Raw genomic sequence first — 7,379 nt, 5'->3', positions numbered from 1 at the left:
GCCAAGCATCAAAAAACAGGAGATGCTGAAGTTGCAATGACCAGCATCATTTTCTTACAGAACATTCAAGGATTTATCATGACGACTGGACTTTCATCGGGTGTTAAGTATACAAACAGCACTTTCAATTTAAACTTTGTGTGTGTGTATGGCTGGCCAGTATGAATTTAAACTCCTGATTAAAGTTCTTAAAATTTAGGAAATGATGGAGATTGGATAGTCGTGAGATTACAAAAGTCCTTAAAATCCATTAGAAAACCATATGCAACTACCATATGACCCAGCAGTTGCACTCCTGGACATTCATCCCAGAAAAATAGAAACTTAAGTCCACACAAACTCTCTTGCTCCTGCCATATTCACCATCCTGCATTGCTGTAAAGAGTCACCACCCACCATCAAGGCCCTCACCAGATGTGTTCCTTGGACTTTGGATTTCCCAACCTCTGAAATTCATTTAGGTAAGATCTCCTTGAAAGTCTCCATCTCAGCTGTGCTAAAGGGAAATGAAGACTGAAGGGTTTGTCCACACCTGGATGACCCAGACCTGAAACATATATTTATTGAAATTTGTCCATGTGCCAAGAACCATGCCAAGTGCTGAATATGCAGTGGAAAAAGAAAAAGAAAAGAACAGATTTGTATCCTGCCCTCATGGAGATTTAGTCCAGTGAGGAAGATATAAAAAAAAAGTCATTGAAAATAAATTAAATATTGCTTTTAAACTAAAAAATGCTGATAGAATGGTCCAGGAAAGAGAAAAGAAACAGGGGAAGGGTTAATTACTCAAGAAACAAAATTTCACTGGACTCCAATCTCTCACTATACACAAACATCAACTCAAAATGGATTAAGGACTTAAATGTAAAACCNCCAATATTTGGCTTAGGAATCTCACGAATATTGCGGTAGCTACACACTTGCCTTCTCTCCCCGCCCACAACACCAAACGCAAAACCAGCTGTAATTAGTAGCTCAATTTTTTTCAACTTCTTTCCCCTCCCTCATCCCCTCTTCCTTCCTCTGTCCCATCCTTGTCTCCCACTCCAATCCTCTGGGAAGAATCTCAGCTAAATCATTTCAACCTTTGACCTAGACCCCACAGAAAGGACCACATTATACACAAAAACTCTGAAAAAAGATCATGAAAATGGCACTTACTCTTATTATATGTAATGTACTGATGTTTTCTATTCTTTTCTTTTCCCTCTAAATGTTGGTCAAGACCTACTGCTATGGTTTGAATGTTTGTCCTCTCTGAAACTCACATTGAAATTTAATTGCCATTGGAACAATATTAAGAGGTGGGACCTTTAAGAGGTGATTATGTCATAAGGGTGTCAATCCCATCAGTGGGACTGGTGTTGGTAAAAAAGTACTGTTATTCTCTCACTCTCTCTTGCCCTTCCTTTCTGTTCATTATAAATTACTCAGTCTGTGGTATTTTAATACAGCAGCACAAAACATACTAAGACACCTACTAAATTGGTTCTACAATCCCTAGTGGGTGGAGACCAATAGTTTGAAATACACAACTTTAGGGCTTCTGTAATGCAGGATAGGAGAAGGACCAAGATCCCTAGAGAAAGGATTTATTTAATGAAGTTTATTATATATTGAAGAGAGAGTGGAGATGGGAGGAAGACAAGCCCTGCAGGCTTCAGTTAAAAGCAAGTCTGAAGGAGTCTCCTTCGAGAAGCTGCCCCACTCCAGTAATTTCCAAGCACTCAGCATCTCTCCAAGACCTGTTGTGGGGACTGAGTAGTAATTATGCCAGAAGCCTCTGGGTAGAGGCTCTACATCTTTTTGTTGAGTAATCCAGAGCTTCTTTTCTTAGTTTTTCCCTTCCTGAGGCAAACATTCCTAAGGCAAACAATCCCAGGGGATTTCCGCCCCACCCCCACCACCCTAATGGAGTAACAGATGAATGTGCTGTCTGAAAAGGATAATTTTTGCCCAGGTAAAATAGGTTTCAGCAGCCAGTTTCAAGCCTCTTTCCCCCTGGGCTCCACCTTAGTTCTTACTGGCTTTGACTTTCCCAGGGCAAGAAGTCCCTCGCAGGGAGGTCTTCAAGTTAGGAAATCTTTCTCTTCTGGGTGACAGAAAACCCAGCTCAAACTGGCCCCATCCTCTAAGGAGTTCATTGGTTCCCAAAACCAAATTGTCTACAACTCGGCTTGGATCTAGATTTCAAAGAATGTGATTATAACCCAGGTTTCAACTCGGCCTCCTCTAGCTGGTTCTAGCGTCAGACGGACTTTCCACTTGTGATCCCAAGACATCTGCCTGGAGCTTCCGCTGTGCGTCCCTTACCCCCAGAGCAGAGGCCTGGGCTTTAATTAGACCTACATGGAAAAATGCCCAATCAGAACAAATTGGTGGGGTGGTGGAGTAGGGGGTGGATTTTCCTGAGTTTGAGCTTCAAAGTCCTTCAGAGCTAGAGTTGTCTTCCTCAGAAGCTCATGTACTGTGTGGAAAGAAGGGGTGGAATAAAAATTAAGGGACTGCTACTGAGAGGAAGGAAGAAATGGATGCTGGGAATTGAAAATATATATGGCCACTTGTGCATAGGAGTACCAAGATTATCAATCTTTTGCTTGTTTAGTCTTATTGTATTAGTGTTTTCCTAGTAAGCTGCTTCAAATTCTCTCTGGGAATGGGTGAAATTACAAATACATTAAATAATTATTAAAATACTAAAGAGGTTGACATCTCCTGTATACACGGTCACCATCTGCTAGTGTCAGGGACACAGCCCACAAGTGCAGAACATGACAAAGGGAAAAATAGCTAGAATTAAATTATTTTTGCAGGTGATTTTCATTCTGTGTATTTTACACAAAACAAGTGAACCCTAGCTTACAATGCAATTCTGGTTAAATATTAGCACGACCAACACTGGTTCCTTAGAAATACCTGCATTTTCCTAAAGATGATATATTTAAGCAAAAAACAAGCAAGAACCATTTGCAATGAATGCAGAATGTACAAATTCCAAGCCAAGGTTCTAGGAGTAATCCTCTCTCTCACTATATCCCGTTAATCACTTTCTACTGACACCATCTACCACCTTAACCCTCAGACTCAGCCCCTTTTCCTTATGTCCAATACCAGCTGCTCAGTGCAGGCAGTTATCAATTCTAGATCACTGCAACAGCTTCATTACTTTTCTCCCTTTCCCCAATTTTAACTCCTTTCTACAGCCATCAGAGTAATTTTTTAAAAAGGTTTCTGATCATGTTATCCCTGTAAAAAAAAGTCATTGAAAATAAATTAAATATTGCTTTTAAACTAAAAAATGCTGATAGAATGGTCCAGGAAAGAGAAAAGAAACAGGGGAAGGGTTAATTACTCAAGAAACAAAATTTCACTGGACTCCAATCTCTCACTATACACAAACATCAACTCAAAATGGATTAAGGACTTAAATGTAAAACCTAAAGCTATAAAACTAATAGAAGAAAACATAGGGGAAACACTTCAAGATATTGGTCTTGGCAAACATTTTATGAAGAAGACTTCTTTTTTTTTTTTTTTTTTTTGTCCTTTTTTTGTGACCGCGCTCAGCCAGTGAGCGCACTGGCCACCCCTATAGAGGATCCGAACCCGCGGTGGGAGCACCGCAGCGCTCCCAGCGCCTCACTGTCCCGAGTGAGCCACAGGGTCAGCCCTGAAGAAGACTTCTAAAGCACAGGAAACAAAAGCAAAAATAGACACATCAAACTGAAAAGTTTCTGCACAGCAAAGATGACAATCAACAAAGTTAAGAAGAAACCTGCAGAATGGGAGAAAATATTTGTAAACTATTTACCCAGCAAGGGATTAATATATCTAGAATATACAAGGAACTCAACTCAATAGCAAAAACAAAAACAAAAATCAAATAATCCAATTAAAAAATGGACAAATGACCTGAATAGACATTTCTCAAAAGAAAACATACATATGCTCAACAGGTATATAAAAAAATGTTCAACATCACTAAACATCATGGAAATGCAAATCAAAACCACAATAAGATATCATCTCACTCCAGTTAGAATAGCTTTTATCAAAAAGGCAAAAAGCAACAAATGCTGGTGAGGATGCAGAGAAGAGGAAACTCTTATACACTGTTGGTGAGAGTATAAATTAACACAGACATTATGGAAAACACTATGGAGGTTTCTCAGAAAACTATGAACAGAACTACCATATGATCTGACAATCCCACTACTGGGTATTTAGCCAAAGGAAAGGAAATCAGTACACTAAAGAAATACATGCACTCCATGTTTATTGCAGCACTATTCACAACAGCCAAGATATGGAATCAATGTAAATGACCATCAACAAATGAATGGATAAAGAAAATGTGGTATATATACACACAATGGAATACTACTCAGCCATAAAAAAGAATGAGATCATGTCAATTGCAGCAGTATGAATGAGCTTAGAAGACATTATGTTAAGTGAAATAAGTCAGGCACAGAAAGATAAATACTACATTTTCTTACTCATGTGGGAGCTGAAAAAAATGAGCTCACAGAAGTAGAGAGTACAATTGAGGTTACTAGAAGCTGGGAAATAAGGGGAGGAGGGATAGGAAGAGATTAGTTAATGGATACAGAATTACATCTAGACTGGAAGAATAAGTTGTAGTATTCAACAGTAATGCTAGATGTCTATAATTAACAGTTTATTGTATTTTCTATTTTCTATTTTTTTTATTTTTTATTTTTTTTTATGACTGGTAAGGGGATCTTAACCCTTGACTTGGTGTTGTCAGCACCACGCTCTCCCAAGTGAGCTAACCAGCCGTCCCTATATAGGGATCCAAACCTGTGGCCTTGGTGTTATCAGCACCACACTCTCCCAAGTGAGCCACGGGCTGGCCCGTTATTGTATTTTTTAAATGGCTAGAAGAGTTCAAGTGTTCTCATCACAAAGAAATAATAAATGTTGGCAGTAATTAATATGCTAATTAGCCTGATTTGATCATCATGTAGTGTATACATGTATCAACATATTACTCTGTATCCCATAAATATGTACAATTATTATGTGTGAATTAAAAAAGAAAAATGAAAAATGAAAAAAAAATTGTCCACACAAAAGCCTGTGCCTGAATGTTCATAGAAGCCTTATTTGTAATAGCAAAATCTGCAAATAACTAAAGTGTCCTCTAAAGGGTGAATGCTTAAGCAAATTGTGGAACACCCATTCCATAAAATTCCACTCATCAGGTAAAAAAACAAACTGTTGATACACAAAACAGCTTTGATGTATCTCAAGGGCAGTATGCGGAGAGAAAAAAGACAACCTCAAAAGGTCACACATAATGTGTGATGTCATTTATATAACATTTGTCAAAATGACATTATAGAGATATATGGAGCAGCCAAGTGGTTGACAGGGTTCAGGATTGTGGAGGAGAGAGGTGTGGGTGTGACTGTAAAGGGGTAACACAAAGGAGATCTTTGTGGTGTTGGAACAGTCCTGTATCTTGATTTCAGTAACGGTTATGTGAATTTACACCTGTGATAAAATGTCATAAAACTATGCACATACACTGTACCAGTATCAATTTCCTGGTTTTGATATTATACTGTAGTTACATAAAATGTAACAAGTTTTGCAACTTCCTGTAAATGTATAATTATTTCAACCTAAGTTAAAAACATACAATTACATTGCATGTAAACCATACAGCAATAAACTTAATTTTTTAAGTGATTGTTAAATGTATGACAAAATGCAGTGTAACAGCCTGAGTTCACGTTTTGCAATCAGAAAGAACTGAGGTTGAATCAGCTGTGCCCTTTACTTTCTTGTTTAATCTCAGGGAAATTTCTTAACCTCTGTGAATATCCATTTTATCATTTGTAAAATATACATAATATTGTCCACGTTACAAGGTTGTTGTGAGGAGAAATAATCTATGTAGCATGTCTAGTTCACTTTAAGATTCCACAACTTCTAGTTCTCTTTTCCCTTTCCCTTCCTCCATTGTGAGATTTCTCATATTCAAGAATTCACAAATAATTTAAAAATATTCTTCGTCAGGTTTCTCTATTTTAGTGGTTGATAATGTAGTCATAGAATCAGGACTCTCCTAGCCTTTATTTTCTACGATTCTATGCCCAATAAATTCACCCAACCCAGGAATTAATTGTGGTTTACCAGGGAACAATGCTAAGAGTTGCCACCAGGTGGCAGACCATCCTCTCTATTGACTGACCGATTTGGTCACCAAGAGGTAAGGGTCACCAGCTATATTTAGATTATGAAGTCTTTCTATGTTTCCTACTGTGAAGAATTTCTGGAACAACTCAGTTTCTTCAGATTTTCTGGTCCTGATGTTTAAAAAGTGATCCAATAATACACGTAGTTAAACTCAGTTCAATGGTTTACCAAATATTTATCAAGCTTATGTGATATACAGAGGACTTGGGGCCAGAGCCATATTCAATGTTTAGGCTGTGTGGCGCATTTGCTTTCAGGATGCGTGTATGTGTTTATAGAAAGGTGCTTTCCTCTCAGATCCTCCTATATAAAGTGATACAAGGTATTGCAAAAAGTATTTGTTCTTTGGTACCTAACTTCTATAACCTGGGCAAAGCTAAAAAGAATAAGATGGAGTGGACAAGGTGATTTAGTTGGAACTTGGAATCAGCTGTTGAACTTCCTTAAGAGATCTTGGGTCATAGGGTGACCAACTTGTCCTAGTTTTCCTGGGATTTTCTCTGTTTTATATCTGAAAATTCCACATCGAATCAGCTGTTGAACTTCCTTAAGAAATCTTGGGTCATAGAGTGACCAACTTGTCCTAGTTTTCCTGGGATTTTCTCTGTTTTATATCTGAAAATTCCACATCTTGTGAAACCCTGGGAAACTGGGACAGTTGGTCACCCTGTCTATAGATGGCCTCTCTCTTCCTCCCAGTCTAAAGGGATATCAGAATGAGAAATGGGAATGGATTTTAGAATGACCTTCTCCTGTCTTGTCATGGGGCCTGCCAACCAGGGTACCATGTCTAGCTGTCAGGAGGACCTAAAACTGCCCTTTGACTCCTGGGACAGCTTCCATAAGCAAATCTGCGACAGCAAAGACTAGATGGAGCATAATTTGTTTGGTGGGGAGTGAGGAGGGAGGACTTTGGGTTGTCAGAAGGCCACTCTGAGGAAGTGGCATTTGAACTACATTCTGAATGAAAAGGAGACAGATGTTCAAAGTTTGGGGGAAAGGAGATGCAAACAAGAAATAGCAAGTGTCTGGGCCGGCCCGTGGCTCACTCGGGAGAGTGCAGTGCTGATAACACCAAGGCCACGGGTTCGGATCTTATATAGGGATGTCCGGTTGGCTCACTAGCTGAGCGTGGTGTTGACAACACCAAG

This window comes from Galeopterus variegatus, unplaced genomic scaffold, assembly GCF_000696425.1.
Source record: "Galeopterus variegatus unplaced genomic scaffold, G_variegatus-3.0.2 Scaffold3697, whole genome shotgun sequence".
Taxonomy (NCBI): Eukaryota; Metazoa; Chordata; class Mammalia; order Dermoptera; family Cynocephalidae; genus Galeopterus; species Galeopterus variegatus.
The sequence above is the reverse complement of the archived record's forward strand: the minus strand, read 5'-3'. Positions refer to the sequence as shown.